Source organism: Dromaius novaehollandiae, chromosome 1 (genome assembly GCF_036370855.1).
Source record: "Dromaius novaehollandiae isolate bDroNov1 chromosome 1, bDroNov1.hap1, whole genome shotgun sequence".
NCBI classification, from domain to species: Eukaryota; Metazoa; Chordata; class Aves; order Casuariiformes; family Dromaiidae; genus Dromaius; species Dromaius novaehollandiae.
Genome location: NC_088098.1, coordinates 25,023,336 through 25,050,200, shown reverse-complemented (window position 1 = coordinate 25,050,200; position 26,865 = coordinate 25,023,336). Strand labels below are relative to the sequence as shown.

The 26,865-nt window shown below is 35.9% G+C and overlaps 2 long non-coding RNA genes across 2 annotated transcripts; both read left to right on the top strand.

Moving 5' to 3' along the window:
* The first annotated feature begins 14,477 nt into the window (after nt 1-14,477).
* Nucleotides 14,478-17,382, top strand: LOC112981584 (uncharacterized). Its single transcript, XR_003258761.2, has 2 exons — nt 14,478-14,563; nt 16,961-17,382. It is a non-coding gene; the product is annotated as an uncharacterized LOC112981584 (long non-coding RNA).
* A 2,905-nt stretch (nt 17,383-20,287) lies between these two features.
* Nucleotides 20,288-26,291, top strand: LOC135327603 (uncharacterized). Its single transcript, XR_010387959.1, has 3 exons — nt 20,288-21,236; nt 23,457-23,501; nt 26,097-26,291. It is a non-coding gene; the product is annotated as an uncharacterized LOC135327603 (long non-coding RNA).
* Nucleotides 26,292-26,865: the final 574 nt, after the last annotated feature.

Genomic DNA, 26,865 nt, shown 5'->3' with positions numbered 1-26,865 from the left:
TGTTACTATAACTACACACACAGGCAAATTACACACCCACTTCTTCGTTCATGCAGGTACTGTATATTCTTTGAATATTTTTTTGGACATTATGGTAGGCCATTTTGGAAATCTGGTGCATGTTATAATTATTCAAGCATTAAATCCTACTATTGAAGAACCAGAAGCATAACTTCATCCAGAAAAATCAAAAGAAATGTGTATTTATTCTGATTCTCCTAAGCTGTTAATTGAACCACAAGGAGAACCATATATTGAAGCTGACCTCATACTTCAAATATGTTCCAGAAGAGATCTGCAAAATAAAGACAGAAGGGTGAAGGGCATGTGAAGCAGGCAGACCATAGTGCACAGCAAGCATCTGGCCAGTACAGCACTCATGGCTTTGCTAGGGCACAAAACATCCCAATAATTCTGTGTTGTCCGGGGTTATGCAGGGGACAAATGGGAATCCTGAGATGCTGAAGGACTCGGGCACTCTATTCATCCATCTTCTGATCACTTTAAACAGCAGGTGAAGCTTAGGTGGTACTGTTGAGGGAATGGTGCTTCCTTACCATACATAATCCAACTTGAAACAGAGAATTCTTTCTTGAGTCAGTGCTAGAAAGGGAAAACATAGCTTTAAGATAATGCAAAGGCATTTATTTCTGAGAAAGAGTTATTATCTGCTATTATTTCATCCTTGGGCAAAAAGTTTGTATGTGTTTGTAGTGCATGGAATTTTATAAATATCTGCAAGGGAGATACACTGTTTGATATCCCCATCCTGTTTGAGACATTTTAACTCATTTAATTTAAATTTTGAGGGACTTGCTGCCTTTCTTTACTCTTCTCTTCAAAGGTTTCACAAAATGTACTACAAGCATAGGCCTAAGTGAAGGCCGTTCATCCTTCCATATGGTGCTTTCTGTAGAGGTCCTGCCTGGTCTCAGGAATCTTTCAGCTCTGATTAAGCTCTGTTGTCCGAGGTCTTTGTCCATGCAGGGTCCAACAGCCCTAGAGCTGTTCAGTGTGCCTTGGACCTACCACCATGGCAGAAAGATGCTTATGGGTTTCTCCTGCACGTATATCATAAACCTCTTAATATGCTCATACATGTGGGAAGGAATACTGTAACCCACTGCAAATTATAACATAGATCTGTTTCATATGAGCCTCTATACAGGTAAAGCAGCTCTCTGGATTGGGAGGTTATATTAAGTAACTCAGCAGTTGAGGAGTCAGTCTTGTATTCTCTCATAAGGGACATCAGACAAAAGTAATCATTTAATTCTAGTAATCTTGTAATCATCCATCATGTTTTCAAATGCTGACAAACAAATTTCAACTCTGGCACAGACACATGCACACATGCACATATAAAACCATGATATTCATGTACTATCATTCATAGCCTTTAATATATGCCTTTTATTATATAATTATTAGAATACCATACACTGTCTGTTGTCCTCAATGCATCACAAAATTCCCATTGACATAAATGGGAGTTTTACATGCAGACTGAGGTCTTTTAACTACTGTTCCATTCCTGAAAGAACTGCATAAATTTCCACAAAACTATCTTCTGGTAAAACAAATGCATCAAAAATGTAACTTTTTAGCAATGATAAAATGTTAAATACAGTGTAAAGACACATCTTGTTTAAAACTATCTGAATAAGAAATAAGTATGCTATTTTAGCTCACTGTGACTGCTAAGCATTAAGTATTTCTCCTTATTTACCACAAATCTCTGCAAATCCTAGTCTACAGTAAGCTTTTAAAATAAAACCATGAACACCACAGACACTTAAAGCATGCTGTTCATAAAACTGTGCGAGGTAGCTCTAGAGAAAACTTTTGAGAGAAAGAGACTCATAATATCTGTGAAGATTAGGAAATATGTTTTATTATCGCTGTTGCTATTATTATTAGCAGTTTAAAGGGTAAAACATGGAAGCAAGACTTTACCGAAGTGTGTCTGTAATGGAGCAGTTCCACATTATCTGTTCTATTTGCATATGTCCTCTGGACTTTCTAAATAGAGATTGCCTTTCCTGTTTCAGGATTGATGGATTTATAAGACATAGCTGTTACAGAGGCTTCAGCTGTCCACTAACACTGCCTGGTGTGGTGCATACTTTTCTGGGCCATCTGATATCAGGTTGCTTCCACCTTGATAGTCTTTTCCTGTGTGTAAATAAAAAGATATTATATTCTATAAAATTATATTTAAATTAACCTGGCATATAGGAGAGAGTATGCCTTGTTTTCCTTCAGTAATGCTTCATAGTGGGCGGGGAGTTAAATGGAAGAACAAGAAGCTTTAAATAAATAGAACTATATGAAGGAACTCGTACTCTCTATTACATCAAGGGCACATGGTCACTTGTCCAACCATGACACATTTATTTTAAAAACCTTAGGTTAAAACAGCTTTATATAAATGTTATTCTAACTTAAGCCAGTGTCTTTAAAAAGAAGGAATTTTAATTAGAAAAAAACCTTTAAATTCCTTAAATTTTGTAAAAGGAATGTAATTTTTTTGAGGTTCATGTAACAGAGTTTTAGCTTGATTCTTAAGTTTTCCTAAATTCTCAAGCTTCCCAGTTTAGACTGGGAGGCATGGAGAGCCTTATTTTTCAAGAGTATCTAGACACTAAAGATGCAGAGGATGACAATTCAGTGCCTGAGAATCCTCGTAACTGCCTATGTGATTTTGAGCACTTAAATACTTTCATCTGCCTGGTTGTGAGAACCAAACTGAGAATGTGGAGAGCAGCCCCAGGCCTCAGCGCCAGCTTCTGTGCACCACCAGGGCCCTACCGAAGGGCGGCGTGCCTCAGTAGTGGCTCTAGGCAGAGCCGTGGGGCACCGCAGACTGCTCTGCCTGCTCCGGTCCCCAGGCCTTTGGTTGGACCGGGGGACCAGACCAGAGAGGCCAGTGGTGGTCTCCTCAGCTAGACCAGTAGAAGCTAGGGATAACCCTGACAGTGGAGTTACTCCTATAAGTATAATTGGCATCATAGCATTTGGCAGAGAATGAGGCTCTCCTCTCTATTCTGTTGTATATATTTTCTATATGGAGTGTATGGTAAAAAAACATGTACAGTACAAGTGAAGCTATAGAAATGTGTATGGATTCATAATCACTTTGAAATATGAAGTAGGAGACATTATAATGGAGACAAATACTTGTACTTACTACCAAACATACTCTTATGTTCCTAACATTACAGTCATATAATTAGATAAGCCTCTCCCGCCAATGCTTTTTATACTTTGTACATATTAGAAAATTTCTGTCCAACTTTTCCTATTATTTCATGTAGTTATCATTCTATTATTACCACTGTAACAAGCAGTTTTGATACTGGCAGTTTGTAATTGTAGTGCTGTAATGCTGTACATACTTCTTGCTGAGGGACCCAAGTTACCACATTCCAGTGTTTTAAGAGTATGCTCATATGAGTTTGTTGTATGAAAATGAAGTTCACTGACTGTAAGTATGTTTGAAACCTTAGGCTGTTTTCTTGCAGCTTGAATCTTTATAGGTTAACCCTCATCCCTGTGCAGAATACTGTCAAACCTATTTCACTGGAATGAAAACAAGTTTCTATTGTTTGCATATAATTTTAGGATCAGTTATATATCAGGTATTTCTAGTTCTAAAGTTTAAAAAGTGAAGTTATGGTAATATACATAGCATTTAAACACAAATGGCTGGATCTCTCATGGATAGCTCACAGGCTGATAATTACATTCCCTTGTAATAAGAATTTCTTATTTAAGTAAGGGGCGGGATGTTGGACTGCCATCCACATTTGTAAATTGTATGAAATTCTGAATATCACTGTCCTATATTTCCATTTGTAAAATGACTTTGCCTGGATCATTTGTAGAAGGATGTTCACTCACAGATAACAGTCTAATGATACAATCCTTCATTGCCTTGCATTCAAAAGGTTCTCTTTGCGGAGGATGTTCACTGATCAATTTCTGAAAAAATTAGATATATGGCAAAATTTTAGAGTGCAACACAGGATCTTATCCAGGATTCCTTGAAAAAAAAAATGTTTCTGTGACTCTCTCCACTTGAAATACACTGTCTTGAAATATAGTGTGCCAGGATCTAGCAAGCCATTGCTCTGTATGTGTTTGTACAAAAGTACCACAGGCAGTTACACATGGTATTTCCTCCAAGATCTTAGCACGTAAAAATATGCCTTGTTCAATAAATACCTTTGTGAAGTAAATATTTTCATTGTTATCTTAGAGCATTGTACAACAAAGCATGGAGAAGTTAAAAGTGACTTGCTTACAGATACGTTAAGGGCAAGTGAAACTATAGCATCCAAATATTTGTACCACAGTTACCTGTCTGCTGTTCCAGACAAAAATCTTCTGTGGAAAATTAACATTCTGTACTTTGAAAAAATACTAGTTTTAACACATGCATGTAGTGAATGTATCTGAGAGTGAACATGCCAATAGTTTATCTTTCATAGCAAAAAAAGTCATTTAAAACATAGAGAAGAAAACACTGAAATAGTTTTCTGCAGTGGGGGAAAAAAAGAGGTTTAAAATAGTTATTCCGTTTTTCAAAGGTTCTGCGTTAAATGAAAAACCTCACTCAGTAGCTCCTGCATTCGCCTGTTTCTGGTGTTAATTATCTTTTGTTTGCCCTTGATAATCCTGAGGTTGGTATGCAGATAATGAAGGCTGCAGAATCATCTCAAAGTGTAAAAAACAATGGCATTGTCAATTCTGCATCACAACACTATAAATTATGAATGTTATCCACATTAAGGAGAATGGTAGACTTTTAAAATTACTTCCATGAATAGATTAAATTACAAGTATTATTACATTTCATTTTATTAAGTGCATCTTAGTAGTTATTAGGGCAAATGAATATGTTCTCTCAATTACATAATAACATTAGAACTAAAAATTATGCATTGACACTCCCAAATGCATAATGCGGCATTGTATATTAATCACCCCAAACAATGTTTTCAGTTTATATGAAGACAATTATTAGCTATTGAACAATAACACTGTTATTGATTTATTGCAGTTCAGTTCAAAGAATCATTTTTAAAATAAAAGCTTTGATTCTTCTCTGCATCGTTTAATAATTTCTAGTTCTCAGAAAAAAATGTAAGAGTCTTAATTACTCTCTTTTATTAATCTAATTACAATAAGACAAAGTTTATCACATATTAAATTTTTTAAATATCATGGATAAGACAACGTAGCACACATTCAGTGCATACCATCTACTGTAAAAGAACATTTGTTTATTTTACTTTTAGCAAATGGTAATTATTGATTAGATGTGTTTTCAAAGTTACATTTTAATTCTTTCAAACAAGTCTCTGTAGCCAGTTCTGTATGTTTTCACACTGCTTTTTATCCAATGGAATTCTTTTTCTGTGTGTGTAGATTAATAATATTTAGGGCATCAGATAAGAAGAACAGGAAAAGCATCTGATGCTAACCCACTGAACTGAGTGGCAAAATTTGTGCTCAGCTAAGTGGGAGCTGGATTGAGAGTTTATACAGTGTAGACATGTAACAACCAATCATTTTTGGCACCTGCATAACAATTGTTAATATCAATGCTTTCAACAACTTCTTTTGCAGTATCAAATTTTTATGAGGGTATATTGAATGCATTGGTTGCAGCCCTGTGAACATATTTCTTCTATTTAAGTTGGCCAGATAACTGTATCTCACTGTTTCCAGTACTTCTGATATTTCATGTTAATTAGCATCTGGTAATGCACATACTGATGTACTGTTATTTACTTTAACATAACTGGCAAATTTTTAAGCATGATTGCTTAAGGCATAATCATTCAATCATTAAAAATACAATTTTACAGTGTCAGCAATTTTTCCTTAGACAAGGCAGAGATTGTTCTCATTTATTACATTTTTCTCTTTTGATTTTAGTTTGAGTTTAACACAGTTGCTGTCAATATCTTTGTCAGATTGTGTCACTTTATAAAATGCTGGTACATGCTCAGACTGATGTTTTCAGGGGGCACTTATTGACTCATCAGTAAAGTAACAAACATAAATAAGAGATGCTGTTGGATTATTTATACCGAGTACAGATCATAGTCAATAAATCAGCTTTGAAGGCAAATACATATTACACTAAATGTGTGGGTCAAAATATTAAAATGCTAACACATGCATTTATCATGAATCTTAAACGTGCAGTATGATCTCCTTGATTCAGCAAGGAGCGTATATAAATGTGCAAAATTACATACTCCTATATGAAAAAGTGCATTTTCATTTGAAATATTTTTATGTGGGAACCTTTACTGAAGATAACAGCTATTAATACACTGTTTCTGAGTATTTAAACATCCTTTGTACTATTTAAAATCTGCTTTTTTACTCACATATTCTATCTTTATGCTTCCTACCAATTGGGGTAGATTTTATTAATACAGTTCAGAGGATGCCTGTGGAAATGTATCCAACATTTAATATTTAGAATCAGTAAATGTTCTAATTGGTCATTTCATGGAAATATGTAGTCAGTGTAATTAGACATTGCTTATATTAGCAATGTATTGAGTAACATGAAATGACTAGGTGATCCTTTCTGGCCTAATGTTATTAACTAAACAAAGTAAGTTAGACTCTTTATCACCATTACATCAGATTAAAAATGACTGGAACTAATATACATGCAGTTGACAAAATAACTAGCCTTCTTAGTTCCAATTAGTCCTCAATTAAACTGTAGCAGCAGTGGTGTCAGACTTACAGTAGCACTAAATCGTCTTTTAATCTGTCTGATTCTTCTAGTTCTCCCCCTTGCTAGTAAGAAAGTTTCAGACATGAAAGAGTTAACAGCTCCTTTGAAATTACTCCTATTTAAGAAGAAAAATCATATTACTTTCTTAATCTTTCTAATTCTATTCTCATAAGATGATCTTGGATTTGTTCCTTTACCACAGACTTTTTAGTGCAGTCCTGATTTCTGTATTAATGAATTGAGAAGATGACATCAGGCTCTTAGGTAAGTGCTATAAACTCGGTCATATGATTTTTGTAGTAAGATACTGTGTGTAAAAAAACCAATATTTTGTCTGTTCTCACATCAATGTTTCTTTGAAAAGTAATAGTTAGATATTATGTAGGTAGCACACAAAAGACCATGTAGTAATTTGCAATTTACCTTTTGATCATCACAAGAAAAATATCTACTGGGAAATGAAAGCCAAACATAATTCACTAAAATTACACTGAATGCCCTCTAATCAATACAGATAAATCTAGAGTTTGTTGTTAAATCGATCCTCCCCTTTATAGAGATATACTGTCTTGATTGTTTTAGGGATAATTATTTCACAGGGAATTTTTACGATGATTACCAGAAACGAGACAACAGTAAACTTGACTCAGAGCCACTGAATTACTATACTGTAGAGTGTGTTTGTCTCTCCTGGTTTGAAGCTTAGTGATATCAATACTGATTTATATCATTTCATGCGATGATGTTTTCCTGAGAGAAATGAAGTGAAGCTGATTTCATTTCAGAAAATGAATGGCCTTTGTGTTTGTTTTTCTTTTATAAAATTGTCAGCTCTTGCCAATATAAATACTTACTGATGCAGACTTTCCCTTCCTGCTTTTATCACTTAGGCTGATTCCTTGACATACATCAAACTGAAAAAGTCCAGATAAACTTTGGAGAAATATAAAAATGTTTAGACTAGAAAGACAAAGGTTGAACTAAAGGATTACTTAAAATGGTGTTACTGAACTGTTTCTATATATATAAAAATATAACTTAAATATCAAATATTTAAGCAGTCAAAAGTTTTCTACTTCATTTTGCATTTGTAAATGAAGATCTTAGTATGTTTGCATGATTTTAACAAATCACATGCCATAAGTCAGTACAGCAGTTTTAAACAACAGTTTAAAACATAACCTGTAGAAAAAGGGGAAGGAAGAGAAAGAGACATGGATGAGTTTTTATGGAATGAAATAGATGTAATTGCTTGTAGTATTCTATTTGAAGTAAAATTGAATTGCAACACATTACTCAGAAAAATATAGTATACTGCACTCTTGGTTAAAATAATAAAATACATACTGCATGTGTGAATGAATAAAGGGGTCATAGGTATAAGGCTTTTACTTTTGCACAGTATCTTCAGTCATCCGAACTTGTCATTAGTAAGGATATGGTGAATTATGTAATTCAGAGAACATCCTGACTAGAGTGTCTTTTAATAAGTGCATTCTAATTGGCAACAGTTATACTTCTGTGCAAAATGAAATAATTCTCTAATGAATAACATAATAAAAAAGTGTTTGTTTTTTTCTCTTAAATTATCATTAAAGCCTAATGTCTAATGCAAGGAATTCCTTTCATTTAACATCAATTTTGGTAGTGCTTCTAAATGAGCACTTAATATTAACTCTTAACACCTTTTCAAGGAACAAAGAAATAAAGTTTTTAGTATTTATAAGAAGAAGACATATTCAGTAATTGCTTATTAGCTGACTGATATAAAAGTGAGAATCTAGTTTAAATGATCATTTCAGAAACATATTATTTCCTGAATTTACTATTGTTTGTAGCTTTCACTAGGAAATTGTACAAATACACTCAAAAAGCTGTTCTGAGAAACAGGAAAGAATTGTGTATTTGTATATATTTAGCGCTACACTTCACAATAGGGAGCTCTCATTTTCTGGTATTAGATACCTGATGCTTATTTATACCCTTAAATGGTGTCTTTTAACTGTAAAATCATACACATTTTTGGTAAAATTTTGGTACATTACAAGATGTAAATTTTGCTTACTGTACACTGCAGAATAGGGCATTTCTCATAGAAAGGCTTCAACTTTAAGTAATCTGGGGATAATTTAATCTGAGTGTATGCCTTGTTTTAAATTGCTGCCCAGGTTTGCCATGTTTGATGACGTTTAAGACTATGCAAACCAAATGGCCAAAATATTGACCTCCGCTGTTGACAATGGAGGAGTAACACTGACAGAGTTAACAGGAGCAAAAACTGTGATGTCACTCCCCCCGTCACGTTACCCCCACGTTGCCTTCCAGGCTGCGGAGTGGCTATGTATGGTATTGTTGTAACACTGGAATTTATGAAATGTACTTCCATGTTTGATGTACTGCGTTTGACCTAGCAGTGTGTACAATAGAAGGCTGCAATGTAAATCCTCCCTTAATTGCTATGACATACATACCAATGAAATTAAAATATATGCAGTTTAGTTTAGAAACCAAATTTCTGTCAGAGACTGAAAGACACATTTGTAATATGGCTGTAAGTACAGTAAAGCGAAGCTTACTATGTCTGGTCAGTACACAAGTGTTATAAATGGGCATATTGCATCCATAAATCATTTCTTTCGGTAGTACGACATTTTATGAAATTTCACTCTGCAAATTCCCTTAGAATTATTTGTGGAGATGCACATGTCAGTGGTTACTTTTTCTCCTGGAAAAGTGATAAGGCCAGAAGATACGCTTTGAGGTCACAGGCCACAAGTAACCTTATACATATTAAAAATTCTGCCATATATCAGTGTTCCAAGATTTCAGCAGTCTCTGGAACATTAAACCTTCTGTCATTTTCATCCCTACTGGGTTTGATTCTGCTGAGGTTTAGTGGAATTATAAACATATATGAAAATATGCAGAATATATTTCTTGTTTGAAGTGATTATAATGTGATGTTTCTGCACTGCAGCATTCATAATAAAGCAAATGTGGTGTTTCAGTGCAGTATGACATCTCAAGTAATCTTCTTAACAAGTAAGCAGTGTAAAACAAAACATCCACTGTTTTACCTGCTTTACTTAAAGACACAGAACAAACGGATTTATCCCTATAAACTTTTGAAAACCTTCTACAGCAGACATTGCCTTCAAGTTTTCAAATCCTCATAGTTTTCAGACACAGTTTTGTCAAATGAAATGATCTAACATTTGTTAAGTTCTTCCTTACAAATAAAACAATAATATCTCAAGTAAGTAGCTGCAGTTTTTAATCTATTGATCATTTTGAGCACCAAAGAAGATGACTGACAGTGAGCAACATTTACCTGACACCCTTGAACATTTCACAGAGACAAGTTGATATGAGTTTGTATAAATACTAATATTAAGCAGAATTAGCTTTGGAAAAAATAAAGAAATTGTACTGAGGTGAAAATTGTCACTGTCAGGAGAAATGAAGTTATATCAGAGAACAAGTGACATACAATTTTCTCTAGAGTGTTTTTAATAAAAATAGCTTTTCTTTGAATATTTTGAAGTCAAACATGAGAGGCAATCTGTGCGTTTGTCAGAGTTTGAGAGTGTGAAAAATTGCTGCCTTAAATCATTTAAGCTGAAAAGCAACTTCTTCCTGCTGAGATAATTTCACATTGACTTACCGTGCAAGCCCTTCAGGCATTCCCAGCTCAGAGCAGAAGTTTTCAAGGTAAAAAGCATAGAGAGAGAACATGGTAGAAGCTGGGACAAGGATCAGCAGCAACTCCAGGCGTTCAGGCAGATCTGACTTTGATTAATTAGAGAGCTACTTTTCCATTTCCACATGTACTGCCTGATGGAAAGGTAGAGTGGACCGGGATACACAAACTTGGAGTTGACTCTGTTAGATACCAGCAGGTTTTGACATCCTCTGCAGAGCTTGCAGGATAGCTGCTTGGGAAGAGTAAATTGCTGGAGCATTCTTTTAATTTATTCATTCTCTTAATGCAGAGAAATTGCCTGAACTGAAATAGATTTGATTTTCATCTGTGAATAACCCAGTTACTGTAAATGTTTATGTTACGTGAACATGCAACTACAGTATTGTATAATGAAGGCTCAGTTATTTGACTGTTTTATATTTTGTATGAGTTTGTTAAACAAGTACTTGATTTAAACTGCATAAGAGATTAAATGTCTTCCATCACCATGTAATATCACTGTATAGATAATGTTTAAGCCAATTCTTAAAATGTTTTATAGATATGATTTTTTAAAAAACTTGACTGATTATCTTTGCAGAGGATTTATTTTTAAAGACAGCTTTCATAAAATGTTCAAAAACAGATCTCAATGCATGCTGTCTATTCTTTTGAAAAATGAGTTTCTAAGGAAAAATTATTAAAAATATTGATTTGTGAAGAAATCCTTAGTTATCACAAATAGTTACACAGTTAATATAATTAGGAGGGTTTAAAGAAGGTTATTTCAAATGGCTTTGATTGCATAGGCTGCTGGTGCAACCCCTCGTTATTAACTAGCATTTGCAGAAAAAATTTAGAAGACACGCTCATCTCACTTTGAACCTGAACTTCCTTCTTAAAACTTTCTTCTCATAGCACCTACAGCTTCACACCAGTTTGAACTGCTACCTCATCCTGTGCGGGGCGGAAGGCCAGCTGGCAGGTCCAGAGCACAATCAGCTCTTTGTGATGTTAATTGACACTGATCGGTGTCAGCCCCACACAGGATCAGACATTAAGAGAATAACACTTTGTGGATTAGAGGTTTATTCACCACTTCACTGAAATGCTGTGTGTTTTTTTAATATTCTACGTACCAGATTTATTCTTATTATAATAAACTGTTATTGATGTATTGACCTGCACAGCTTGTTATTACAGAAAGAAAATGTTGTCATACAGGAAATTTGCTTCCTGAGAACTTTGTTTTCACGGTTTACTTTCATTGCAGTTTACTGATGACTCAGTCCAAATTGGCCTCTGTGGCTACTGACCCCATTTTTGAGGCTGTTCTTGATTCTAAAGGAAAATTTCTGCCTTGATATCATCTGTGTAATAAGTATCCAGGTGTTAGGTAGCTACCAGCTTTTGCTGTTAAATTCATGGAAATGATATGGAAACTTACTAGTCTGCTCGCTAGCTCCTTCTGCCATGCTCTCAATATAGGAGTAGTTTTGTTAGTTTTGTTCTGCAGATCAGCTGGGAAAGACAAATGTCTTGAAATGGAGCCTACACAACTGCTCCTGTTGTGTTCCCCATCTGCCTTCAAAAGTGCAAATCTGGTGGTCCTAAGTATCATGCTACCTGTACCACAAAAACTGAAAGCAAGGACAGCAAGGAGCACTCTTCAAAAGGGACTTGCTCAGTAACTAAATGTAAGACAGCGCTGAGAGCCATTATTCCAGCTTCTGGCACAGAGTAACTCCAGAGGGGAGCTTACTCTGGAAAAAGGGCAGGCATGAGGAGTTGCAGAGTTCTCCTCGGCATGACACAACATCCATAGATAACTTCAAAATAAAAAGTAGGATAATTTTGGATACAGGAGATGCCAGTTCATGTCAAAATGCTTCTCTCCACAACTTGATGTCATTATCAACCTATATCACATTTCAAGGATTAAATATCACAAAACTACTCTTTCTGACGGCATGGACACAAAGGTCCAAATGTAGAGGTGGTATGTAAGACAATGATTTTTTAGGTTAACCACGTGTACCAACATAAATTCTTTGTAGATTCATTTAAGCTGTCCTTAACACTCACCATATACTTACCAATATATAATTACCCTCTATGATGCAGAACTAGAAGAAAGTATGTTGAAGTAAAGTTCAGGTAAAAAGTTCTTCTGACTTGTACACATCTGCAGCCTTCCACATTTTGGTTTTCTTCCTGAGTTCTCTCTTCTGACTCCATGATGCGCTTACACCAATATCATCTCCCTTACGCTTGTCAGAGTCAGTGGTGATACATATTGGAGAGAAGCAAGAGGAAAATTAGCCATTGTGAATGTAAATTCACTAGAAAGTGGAGTATCATGCGCACATTGATAAGTCTGCATAAAGGTATATATTACATATTTTTCAATTCCTTGACTTACTTGGACTCAGACCTGAATTTAGTCTCTAGTGGGCTTTATTTAACATCAGATGCATAGCAGAAGTCCATGGCACACTTTTCTGTTTTTATGTAGCCTTTGTAATAAGCAGTGAGGATCCAAACTGTCACAAATTATCAGCTGTATTCCAGACCTCATGGATCCTGGTAGACAATGCTGTTCCTGGGAAATGCTGCTCCTTAGAAATGATCCTTCCTACTGAAGAATCAGAAATGAACCCAGACCGTGGTTCTTATTATCTAAGAGCAGTATATTTCAGGTCACAGTCTAGAAAACTCCTCCAGAACTGAATGGAAATTAATGGTGAAAAAAACCTGATATTCACCAGAAATTCTATGGCTTTTTTTCCTCTTTGTTTTCAATTCTCACTGATAGAAGCATGGAATGTAGGGTTGACTGTACAGATATTCCAGTTGAGGTCAGTATGAAAGTGTTTGTTATGATTCACTAATGGGAAGCCAACATACAGATGAGGGATGACTTGCTCAGGAACACAGATCTACCCTTAGGGTGCCTGGCTAGCGCTGGGAGAAATCTGCATTGGGCAGAAGTGGACTGATAGCCACCAGGCATTGAATAACACAAATTGAAGCTGGAACTCTTGTTGCACCAAGCACTGATGAGGGGAGCTGTGTGTCTGCGCAATGCTCCCCACACATGGAAAACAGAGAAGTTTTATGCAGAGATGGGTAGTTTTCTTCCTTATTTCTGTATTTTGATTCCAATCAACAGAGAAATTAACTAATTAATTCTAAATGCAGGAAAAGCTACGGAGAAATCTAAAGACCCTCTACATAAGGTCTTAGAGGCATAAACATTATCTATAGTTCTTCATTCTTATTTAACAGTCATGTGATTTAACAGTCATAGATGATATGGTTGTTCATCAGAAATACCATTCATTTTTTCTATTTATTTTTATTCAAGTACCATAGACATAGTTGCCTGAGAAATTGCTTTGGTATTGATATTTTAGGGAGGAGCAACTGCAAGCAATAATGACGTGGATGAGTTTCTGGTATTTGAATTTGCTAGAGAATAAATAGCCCCATAGCTCAGGACAAGCTGATCACATTTCACCATTTCCCCATACTCCCTAAATGCTGATTTACCAACAATGAAATGCCTGTACACATACTGTGGAGCATGTGTTAAAGCTGTGCAAAACATTTTCCATGTAACTTCCATCTGGCAACATTTTACCAGAAAGCCTGGTACTTAGAAATGATAAATAAATAAAACAAACAGAAACTTGTGTTGTAATAAGGAGACAATGGAACAGCTGCAGGGCATGGAGTGAATTGGACTTGACTTGATGTGGACACAGTGGCTGGATTTTACCCAAGAGATTAACAACATTCAGATTCCTAAAGGGAAGGCTGTGGAGAGGGAAGAGGGGATCTCATTGGGAGGTCTCTTAGCACGTTTGGAAAAATAAACATAGAAACAATGAAAAATAATATTTAAGCAGCAAAATCAGCATGCAGTGTCCTCCTGTAGCATGTTGAAAAACATGAACTTGTCTTGTGAAGAAAAAATAATGAACAGAGCTTTGTTTTGTTTTCTTTTGTTTGGAGGGAGAATAGAAGGAAGATGGAGGGGGGCTGGAGCCTGGAAAGGCAAACTGTGTGACAACAACAGCCACCTAGTGAAGGAAAGAGAAACAAGGAAGGTGAGGAAAGAAAGAGCAAAGAGGGTGTATCCAAGTGTGCTTCTAATGGGTGCTGCCCATTAAAGGAAAAGAAAAACCCTCCAAGCTTCTTTAAATATATTTGTAAGGGCAAAAGTAACACATTGCACAAATGCTTCTGTCATGAAAACATTTTCAGTTCAAGCAAACAGGAGAGTCCATCCTCAGAACCAGTAGTGGTAACTGCAAGTGCAATAGCAAAAGCTGCAGTAGGTGGCACCTTTATGTCTGTTTTTCTTTACCTCTGATGGGTGGGCTGTCTTTTACTTCTACTAGCAGTAGTGTATATTGTTCTTTGCCGAACATGTTTTACTAGCAGCCCACTGAGACCTGTATTATTGGTCACCTCTTGTTATTTAGGGACAAATCCCAGACTTCTTTCTCATACAAGGTAGTTCTATATATTAAGGATGTGTGCCTTAAATGTATATTTACGCATATAGCTTTAGGCACCCACATTGAAAGTACTGACCTTAGAAATATGTAAGGATCAGTGGCAATGTTAAAACTAGAGACAAGGTTTATAAATAATACATATGATGTGAGGTAAATCGGACTCCTATACATTGTTGTCCAGTTACTCAGCTGGTAGGCAACAGAATTTTTCAAACTGGAAATTGCAATAGATTAAGGGAAAGTAAAACTGGGTCATATTAATCTGTACTGTCCTATGTTTCCACTCAAATGCAAAAGGTAAGCTAGGCAAGAATTTCTAACATAACAGTCACTCTGACTTGGACTTGACTGGTTTGCCATGATCAGATGACTTCAGGTTCCTGGCATGTGCTCCTCTCCTTTTTACTTCATTGATATCCTAGTTTATACACGTGCGCATGCTGACTTCCTCCAGGACACCATGGCCCGTCCCAATAATTGTGCTGCTAAAACTACGCATTGTGTTAAAGGTCAGCACAAGGGCCTTAGCGGTGAAGTGGCACTTGCCTATCAAAATGCAAAATACAGGGGTGAAAGAAGTAAAACTCTACTTCTATACGTTATAAAACTTGAAACATTCAAAGTCTAGTTAGTATATCATTCTTATGTTCCAGTAGCCAGAAAAGAATCATAGCGTGACTCCATCCTGAGGACAGAGACTAAAAGAAGAATGAAAAATAATGCAAAGTTATCTCCTTCTTGTTAAAATCTATTGTAATCTTGCATTCTTGCTCTGTTGTTGCACTGATATAAAGCCATTTTAATCCAAGGGTACAACTGAGAGAAGCCCTGATCTAATAACTACAAAACCTCCAGATCAGGTAGATATTTTAGAACTCAGAGCACTTGTCACTCATGAATATTCATGTAGACCACTAAAAGAATTGTACTCCATATGCAATGTTACATCCAGGAAATGAGCATGGCAGTTTCTAAAGAGATAACAGCATTTTATCGAACATTTGAGAAACATTAAGAGTATCCACAACAAAACTCTTGTAGTGAAAATTTTCAGGAGAAATCATAAAGGATGACACCATCAGGGAAGACATTTTTTGAGATAATCAAAGTATAAAACATTGAATGCAGAAAGCTTATACAAACTTTGTAAAAAGGAAACTAGGAAACTAAGCTAGATCTTTATCTTAATGAAAGATAATTTTGTATCTGAAGAAAGAATTTACCTCCTGAAAGCCTGCCCTTGGGTTTATAGTCAAGGATAGTTAAAAATGGGAAATATTTTATGCTTCTATGTGTCCCTTCCTTTAGGATTAAGTAAACTTGATGGTGAAATAATAGATGTTTAAGAAGCTAATTTGCAGTGCTTTCTAATGAGGTAACATTTCATGTGAAAAGAAAGTGGACTTATTGCAATGGCAAATATACTAACATAAGCAGGAACTGAGCAAGCATTTTGGAGGATTGACTTTCATCCGAAGTCTGAGACTTCATGTGCTTGCAGTATTCTCTGATGATGTGAAAGCGGCCTTTCATTAGTTCTTTCACCCATAAACATTTTAAAAACAGAGGTTCCATGGCAGCTGAGCTGAGCTATTGGCTTGCTGAGGTTAAGTGAGCTCTTTTTCTCCCTCTCTCTCTCCCCCACCTCTCCTTCCTACTCTTCTCTCCTTCCCCCATGTTCCGAGACTGGAGCTCTTCTCAAGACTGATGCTGTTTTTCAGGCGAGAAAAATCATATCTGGCAAAGAAAATGCTTATTGATATGTTAGGTGTGGAGGTGGAGGTGGAGGAAGATGGACCAAATTATCCTAATGATAATTTCTCTCAGTAAAAATCTTTGTGAAAATAGATTACTGAAGTGAAAAAATGGTGAAAAATATTTAATGACCTCAAATCAAATTTACCATTTAAAACTTCTCTCTTACCAAAATGAAAAATCAAAATAATTTTTTTTCATGTTATCCCAAACTTTTGTTTTCTTCAGATGCTTTCACATGTGGAACAGGCAAAGAAAACTATAGATTCTCAGAGCTGCTGCTTTTCCTGTACCATCCTCTTATCACATCCTCCCAGCTCAGAACAGTCGCTCTTCCAGGATGTGAGAGATTGTTTCAGTTCTCACCTGTGCCTAAGAGACTACGAAGCCATGTCACCCACTTCTCATGAACATATCCTTACCTGCAGTCGCTATAGGCATAGGGGCTGGAGTGCTCTCAGGCTCTTTAATTGATAATGTTCCACTTTGTATATATGACACATTGTTCTTTCATTGACTAAATGAACTTCCATTCTTGGCCAATACTGTGTCATCATTTGTCCCTGCTCCTGGCCAGTTCCCTTCTGTCCAAACAAGCTCTCAGAGGGGTAGCTAAACTCTGAGCAGATGTAGTCGTCTGCCTGCTTAGCTGAGTTCACCATCTAAACTGCAATGTTTTCTAGATTTCTGCAGAGATGAAGAACCCAGCTCTTTCTCCTTCTACATAAATGTCCTAATCTTTAGAATAGATTTTAAAGTATTCTTTAGAGATAAAAACACCTCCAAAAGGAGACATTCAGAATGTTGTAAGGTTGATACTTCACCAAGACAATTCAGATGTCTCCAAAGCAACTCTTCTCAGGAGTATTGTGGGTGAGGCAAAAGCGTGAGAGGAGGTATTTCAGGCTCTCTCATTCAGAGCGAAAATTTCCATTTGTGAAATGATGTACATAGCCCTTTGTCTTTGCTTTCAACCCCTGCTACTTACTATAGTTAATAGCTTATTATACTTCTGTATCTTTTCCATCTTCTGTCTGGGTCTCGTTTCCACAGGACAGCTTCAAGTTAAAGATTTTTATTTGAATTCTTCATCTGAAGATCTGAGAGTATTTTGCCAGAAATGCCTATGGTTCTTCCCCTGATCTTTCCTAAAAGTATTCTTGCTGATGTTGCTTTTATGCTAGTGCCTCCTAGACACCGTCCCCAGGACTGCACTTTCCTTTGGGCATCAGAACTGAAGACATTCATACAGAGCAAAAGTTGCTTTTGGAGGACTTTAGACTATGTCAGACAGGTGTGTCCTCGTCCATCAGATGCTGAGAATCAAATCCTATCTTCAGTTAAGCCCATGAAAATGCATTAAAATCAACGGACATGCACAGGTAGAAGTGAGTAGTTAGTATTTAGTTCAGAAATGCTGGGATCTCATCTGCAAGCTAATAATCTACTGATGGAATCATCCTGTGTTCCAAAAGCATGCCAACACTTACAATAACATGTTGTGATTGTACTGTGCTTTCAGCAAAGGTGGGTCGTGTGTTTTAAAATGACATTTGCTTTACCATTCTGCCTAAATTGGGGATAATGTTTTAATACATGGTATTTTTTTAAAGAAATATATTATTTGATAAAATTATTACTCAAACTGAATTCCATCAAATTGTCACAGTTCTTATGTGCTTGAAAAGCTTCTGCTCCTCTATTATTAAGTGGTAAAAGATTATAATTTGATAAAAATGAATACTAAAATGACTGATTTTAAAAAGTATGTTTCAATAAAATTCAGCATAAAAATTCAAAGCAAAATGTAAAAAAAGATTTTCTTTATTATTTTAAATCTACACATTTTAAAATATTTCCGTGAACAAATGAATGTTATAATAGAAGGTACATCACATCTACGACATACTCCTCAATTTCCAGGACTTGCTCATTCACTTATATGGTGATTCATCAGTCCACACTTATGTACTCAATATGTTTATTATAATAGATACAGCATTTACACTATAAACACTAACATAAGTATGAAAGAGCTTATGCTAGTGGAAACTAAGACTTAGCATATTGCAAACCTAGCTGAAATTAGGAAATCCCTCTTAGTCAAGGGTTGTAGTCTTGGAGCCATACAGAGCTCAAATGTATCCCTGGAAAAGATTTTTGCAGTCGTAACCGGATGTGTGCTTTTCTAAGCTGACTAGTACCTGATGTTGCTTGGACACAGATGTCTCCACAGTGACCACTCTTCTTTATTTTTACTCATGAATGAGTAAAATGAAAACTGCAAGAAGCTAGTTTTATCTTGTTCAGTAAAAAATAAAAATAATTAAAATTCAATAGTAAACAACTAATGATAAAGCTTTTAAAAGAGAATGGTTTGAAAACTGTAAAATAAAGAGGTTCGAAGGAATATAAAAATGAATGGGCTGAACTGCTACTAATTTTTTTGATTATTTATTAAAATCAACAATTTTGACAATTGAATAGAAAATATAAATGGTCATTATTAAAGAAAAGGATAAAAAAACAGCCTAGGGATGACCCTGGGAATTTGAAGCTAGTGATCGTTTCTTGAATACTTGGTAAACTAATAGAAGCCATGAGTAAAGCTATAGAAAGTTATATTGCATATATAAAATTTGTTCCTGGTATGACACAGTAGCTTCTAAACAAACAAACAATCAAAAAAACAAAAGAAAAAGGTAGGCATTTGTATGACTCAGGGATATCAGTTCTTCTGCCAGGTGTAATTTACTCTATCCAAGATGCAATTAGAGCCTCAGAGCACCACTCCGCATTTTCATATGGGGCTACAGAGTTTGTCATTCATGCAGGAGGTCACTTTAGAGCTTCAGTATGCTAGTTACAGTGAGAGATTGAGTTAGAAGGATCCTGCTGCAAAATAAGACATCAGTTATGAAATAACTGATTAGCAGATTGAGTTGCTCAAGCAGCTGCATCACAATTACAATACTATCATTATCGTCATAGAAATTTCATCGCATTTCTTCATCCCATAGGTCAGCTGGTCATGCTAGCCTGAAGTCAAAAGCTTCATTTAACTCAAATGACATATTTTTATGCATTAACAGGAGCCAAGCACACAACAAAATCCAAGCTGTGGTTCACACTAACACCGCGTTGAAGTCCTAATACTGAAGAGAAGGCAAGTCTTGAGGGTATTGTGCCCATAGATAACTGGAAAAGCTGAAGAACATTGTTGTATACATTCTAAAAAGAACTGATATTCAGCTATATGAACCACAATTGATTTTAATTTTGTAACGAAATAGGCAGCCTGAGATTTTGATCCTATTTTAGAACCTGCCAATAGGTAACATTCCTGCACTGGAAACTGAGCTGAGCTCAGGAGTACGAGCATCATATGCAGAGACATGTGGAAGTGTGCAGCATGGCATCTGGAAAACAGATGAAGACGCTAGATGGCAAGCCTGTGGGGATGAACATCTCATCAGCCACAGCGCAACGCCGGGTGTGTATGTGGGGAAGGCCGTTGCAGGGGAAGCAGGTAAGCAGATTACAGTTTCTAGCATGGAGCAAGAGACAGGGGGGCTTCTCAGAGTTTTCCTACCAAGTGATGAGCCTCAGCCTGACACCAGAATTAAGAACAGAGAAAAACTGAATCTTGCCACAACCCATTAACCATTTCATCTCTGGTAACATCTCAAGAGACTGAGTGAAAATGTATGAAAACACCATTGATCTTTTGGTAAGGAAATTATCCATTGCCTTCCCAAGGTAAAGTCAAAGTGTTTACTTTGGGGTCAGTTGAGCATTTCATGAAAATGTAAGCTAAAATAATATTCTAGAATGGGTAACAATGTTTTTGGTGCACCTGGACTGTTACTTGAGCTTTTTAAAAATTTTATTTTTGTTTGCTGGCTAAATGACAAATTGTATTTTAAAAATTCAAGACAACCCGGTGTGGAGAGCTTTCAGGGGAAAAAAAAAAAAAAAAGAAGAAGAAGAACAGACAACCCTTCCCCAAAATTTGTCCTGTATGCATTGAAATATATTTTTTCATACAGCTTTACCTCACTTACCTGAGTTTTGACTTTTTTACAAAAGACAGTGAAAAACATTTCAAAATGAAAACCCAGAATAACTTCTGGAAACTGTACTAAGAATAGTTTCAACATATCTGATTTTTCCTTTGTTTGTATCCCTCAGAACTACTTATCAAATTTCTCTTGAATTCATAAATGCTGAAGCAGCATTTTTTTGAAAGTAATTTATTCTTTTTGCCCGTCTCTGCATGTTATGTCATCAGATGTTGATCATAAAAATACCAGATGTGTAGCTATCCCTTTAGAGTAGACTCCTATATACTTTCTGGGTTTTATAATATATATATTTTCTGTTGTTTGTATGGTATTATTCACTTCTCTTCCTTCCACCTCAGTAATGATCTTGGATTTCTGGTTTCAGTCAGACTTTCATGATGATCTGCTATTGTTAATACTGTTACTTCTTTTTGTTCTTGGTAAGTTGATCTTGAGGCAATTTCTGGGTTATTTCTACTAAATATATTCTCTAGATTGCATTACTGTAGTTCATTGAATTCCAATAAATAGTCATCAACTGCACAGAAAAACCTCTAACACCTGAGCATAATCTAAAGGCTAAAGATGAAGTTCTGACCTTAAAAATCCTTATCTCTTTTTGGCTAAGGACAGTACTTAAATGTAAAGGAGTTCTTGCTTGTTAATACAAACACAGGCTTGGGCTTTATGGTAGTATTTATTTATGACTTCTTTATATCAAGGCTCTCTAAACTTCTCCTGTAATATACTCTGTCACAGTTTCACATAAAACCGTCTACCAGAAGGGATTGACATTAGTTATGGGAGAGAGTAGCAGTGGCTCTTTAGGCATATAACTACTGTGCCATTTTGATGTAATTCAGTTTAAATTTCAAACATTTCTATTTAACATAATCAAGTGGTATGAAATCTTCTTTTAAAATGGCAAGTATACAGTACTAGCTCAATTGGCACTTAGCAACAGTCCTTTTACAATATGCACAATAGCTTCCAGCAGGGAGTTTTTTAAGGACCATCCTTTGAGAGCACAAACTCACACATGTACAATCAGTAGACATCAAGGTTCTATCTCCAGCTCCCCTTGAGATGTTATTTAGCTAATGCACAAATGTTACAGCTAAGCTGTTAGCCTGAAAAATAGAACAAGCAGTTGTGTTCAGGTACAATTTTTTTTTTTTTTTATTCCAGGATGTCTTCATATCATAATTCTATATAACATAACACCTAGAAAGGTGTAGTATGTGATTTTTACTCAATAGGTGGATTTCCACATTTAAATGCTCTGCTACAGTCAAGTGCCCTTTCTTGAATACTCTTTTATATAGCGTCAAAGCACCGTCGAGTGGGTATACAGCTACAGTCATTACTGGATATTCTCTGGTTAAAGTATTGCTGGAAGCATATAGCTCTATCACAGGCTGCCATCACCAGTAAATACTGCTATGAGCATAGCTGTTTTATATCCAATGAAAAGAAAAGATCTGGCCATGCAGTTAGCTTTCCTCGAGAGAGGCAAATCCTGGCAAACAAGCCCCTTGTCTCAACTGTGAACCTCCCATACTTATTGGTTGTCTTCCAAAAACTGTGCTGAACTATATAATAAGTTCAAATTTCATCAAGCCCAGGAGCAGAGGGAGTTTCTAGCATACTGCTAGAATCATGTCATAATGTTCTGAACTGGATGATTGCATTATAATCTCATTCCAGTTGGGATCATCTTTTTCTAATAGAAGGCTTTTAAATCCAAGATAGGAACATAAGAGGGACTCCAACACTTAAGTCTGCAATGCCGTTACCAAATACATTGCTTACAAGCTGGAAAGAGATGATGTCATTGACATTATTACTATAACTCTGTCTTTGGGTGTCAGACTTGACAACTGGCTTTAATTCTACTCATATGGAAAGTTTCAACAGCAACATCGTATCACCACAGTGACAGCCCAGAAGACTAACCCTGCTTGATGACAAATAGATATATATATATACCTTTTAACTAATGAGTTTAGTAAGAAGCCTTGGTGATAGACTGATGGACAGACTGAGCAATCCATTTTTATTTAGTTAAATGTTTTTTTAACATAATCACTTCAGATTAAAATACAACAGAAGAAAGAGAAAGAAAATAAACATATATTTTTACACAATATGAACATATGTAAGGTGAGAATTTTGTCGTAAACTCAACAATGAATTAATAGTGTAAGGGATTCTTCAAAAAGGTGCTTTTCTCTAGTGCCTAACCATGATACCCATAGAAAAGTCTAGAAATCCATGAAAGCAGGACTGAATTCTTTTGTTTTATTTTAATAGTTTATTTTGTTCATGGAAGAACATGGATATGAGTTAAGCAAAAGTATTTGTGAAATCATGTTGGATTTCCATTCTTTTATCAGAGGGAAAAATAATGATTTTTTTTCAAGTCAGAACATTTTCTTAAACATTTTCCAGCTGCACGGTTTTGATTTGTTCATTCTGAAATGAAGTTTCAAACATAAATATACTTTTGTTTATTAAAATGAATTTTAAAAAACTAAATTAAATGAAGTATTTTATGGTTTAGATTGAATTTAGTAATTTGTTAAGCATGCAAAAGCCATTGGAATTTAATTTTTACTTAGTTTAGGATCAAAGTAATACATTTTTCCTTAATTTTTCAGCTAAGATAGTGAATCAGAGAATCAGTGATTTGCCCATCTCTGACCGTAAGTACTGTTACAGGCTTCAGTTGGATTAGGATCACGTCCTTAATCCTGTCTATTAAAAGCATCTGTATTCTAAATCTGTGTGATTTACCTGCTGTATAAGAAAGCATGACCTATATTTTTTATTTCATTCTTTTGGCATACTATTCAGAAACTTCAGAGGCTGGCGATTATCTAAAATCTTTTAGGTTGACCCATTCTGACTATTCAGATACAGATATTGTTGATGTTAGAACCAAGTTTTTGCATGGCCATCTTGAGACCCACATCAAAACTTTACTCTTCTTGATCCCCAAGCTATGCTTTGCAGTCTACGGCTGGACCATGAAATCAACATATAAGGGCCACAGAGTCATATGGTTTATACAATGGCTTTATTTACAAGATTGATGAGAATCCACCCACAAGAACTTTGACAGTTGATAGCGGCTCACTGACCACACCAGTTTGGGAATGGTTTTCTCTCCCCATAGACACGTCATCTACAGAGGCACAGCAAAATGCAAGACTGACACTCTGTGGTGCACAAGAAGAACATCATTTTTTTAATTCTATTAAGTCTGCTTTCTTTTGACCACTCCAGTTTCCTAGGTAAAGTGCTAAAGCCTGCTAGAGAATTCACTTGCCTCAAGCTCCAATATTTGATATTCATGGTTTGTCTTTGGCATCTTTTAAAGCACTTTTTTGTTCCAAAATCCAAAGCGCAGGAGTCTACAAAAAATGGTGACAAGTAGCAGATTGTCCTTTTTTTTTTTTTAACAGAATCATTTTATAATTATAACCAGTTAAAAAAACTAGCTCAAAACTAATTTTTGGCTATTCTACAGCTAGAAAGGCCTAACTAATTTTAAACCTTTAAAAAAATCATCTGGGCAGACAAACCTGCCTGCCAAGTTTTAGGTGGATAGGATCCAAAGTGGCTGAGATATTAAATGTAAAAACTCAGTTCTTATGGTTGAAATGCCAGGCTACAACATCAGGACCCTGATGCTATAACTTTTAAGAGGGCTAAGTGGTGTAATACTGTACATAATTATTTCACTCATGAGCAGAAAGGCCTATCACTCGTAAGAAGCAGAGCTTTAAGTAAGTTATAAGGGCTGTTTCTTCAGAAATGTATGCCAATCATATCACCAAAAATATTGTGCTATGCAGTTATATCCCATCATTTTTCTGGGCTTGCTGCCTAGTGCAATATCTACAGATTTTGGAAGTCTTTTGGCTATTACCTGAAGAGATAAGTAAGTACTTATTTGTTTATGCAAAATCCATTAGGGCAACAAAGGCTGAATAAAACTTATCTCCACCACCAAATCTTTCTTCTTTCTTTCTGTCTTTCTCTTGGTTATATACAGTATAGTACCTGGCAGAATACCAAGGTCTAAAACTCAGCTTTCTCTGATGTTGGTGTACTAGCAGCTTAAACAGCAGTTTTCCTGCCAATTTAAACTTTTACTTTTTAATAAAGAATTTAAACCAGAAAAGTTAAACATTCCTTGGGTTTGCTCTTTAGTAGGAAGTAAGAGTTTGAATTGGCACTGTGATTGCTAAAGCTCTTCTTTAAAATCTTATGAACCCAAACTAGAAATTTTGTTTAAATCCTTGTAGTCGTCTAAGGACATAAAATACCAAAAGAGCAATAAACAAAATAAAAAAACAAACAAATATATTTTACAACTTGGATTTTGGAGAAACAAGCTCTTCTTTCATTTCTTATTTATTAATTTTAAGTAAAATCATTCAGGCCTAACTCATAAAAGAAATTCTCCCTTTGAGGTTGACCTCAAATCTCTCTCAAAATATACAGCAACATAAAATATACACAGAACATTTTATTCCTATACCTGTGCCATCACAGGAAGATAATTTACAGTCTTTGAAATGACATTGCAAACTTGTGGGGTTTTCTGTATATTTTATGTTGGGGAGCTCCAGAAGCTTTCCCTAGTTGCAACAGATCTCCAAGAGCTGGCTCAGCTTACTGCTATTTGAAGGGAAAGAGGAGGTACAAGAGACTTTATGATGCCCTGGAACAACATATAAAGAAATTTGCCTTCCTCCACCTCTCTTTCCATATGTACTCTGCATTGTCTGGTGGTGGATTTAGGCCAAATAACTAAAACAACCTATGGGGCAAGCATATTGTATGCAGCTGTGATCTTGCAGCTGCTCTTCCATATTGTTCTTCCAATTGTGTGACTTATTCTGAGGCCATTACAAAAGTACAGGTTAGATGTAATGTGGCCTATTGCAAATGAAATATATATTATCCTATATATTACCCTAGCTAGTAAACAGCTTGGCCTAGTTATTAGGGAAAGAGTAGATGCATAAGACGAAGCTTATCTCGCAGCACCAGAGATGTCATATGGAAGACAAAGGCACACGTTCCCGGACACTGAACTGCCTGGCCTTCAACAGGAGTTAGATGCTATAACACCTTGAGAATCTAGGCTATTGCAACTATTCAGAGCTTAAATTTAAACACATGCTTATGTACTTAACTGGCCCTGATGATCTTTGTCATGCCACCTAAGAATGGGCTTATCTTCAAAGGCGTTGAACTTTTACAGCTCTCATGTCTTTGTCTTACAGGTGCTCTGCACTTCAGAGAAGAAGGAAGACTTGTTAACTCTCTCGTCCCCCTTCCATCAGATGATAAACTGGGGATATGGTGATGCCAAAATCATATATATCTACAAATTATTTTGAGATCTTTGGAAGCAAGACTGCAGAACACTAAGAAATATTACTAGATTATATTTACTTTTCCAGAATCTCTGAAATGGGTATGTGATCTTCAAGACTTCTGCTAATGAAGATTTAATTGTGTTGTCAGTGGTCCCATGCATTTTTTTCTTGGCAGACTTGCAGTATGTAAAATACACATGGGAAATCACTGTCATACTCTGAAGCTGCAACATAACTGTAGCAGCATCTACATTAACCTAGATCATAATGCATGTGTCCCTCAGAGCTTAGCCCTCACTGGAGCCATTGCTTATCATTAACAACTATCAGCTGCTGTGATTATCAGATATTATGAATACAACTGTATTCAGGCTGATTGTCATTTCCTGCATTATAAGCCATATCTTGTGTGGAAAGGGCTGCTCTGACAGGTCTATCCAGCGTACCCTCTCTGAACAGGTAATAGGTCCTTCTCCCTTCAGGTACACCATGCTATCAGCAGCACAAAGGGGCACCTCTTCTAGGGGGGAGAACATAGCAATTCTGTTTCTCAGAAATGGACTCTAAGCACAATCATGAGACTCAAGAATGAGGCTAAAGACCCCAAAATATGATGGCCTCCTCACAAAACATGAGTCTATATTAGGTGCCTGAGATTTGCAGGAATATTCCA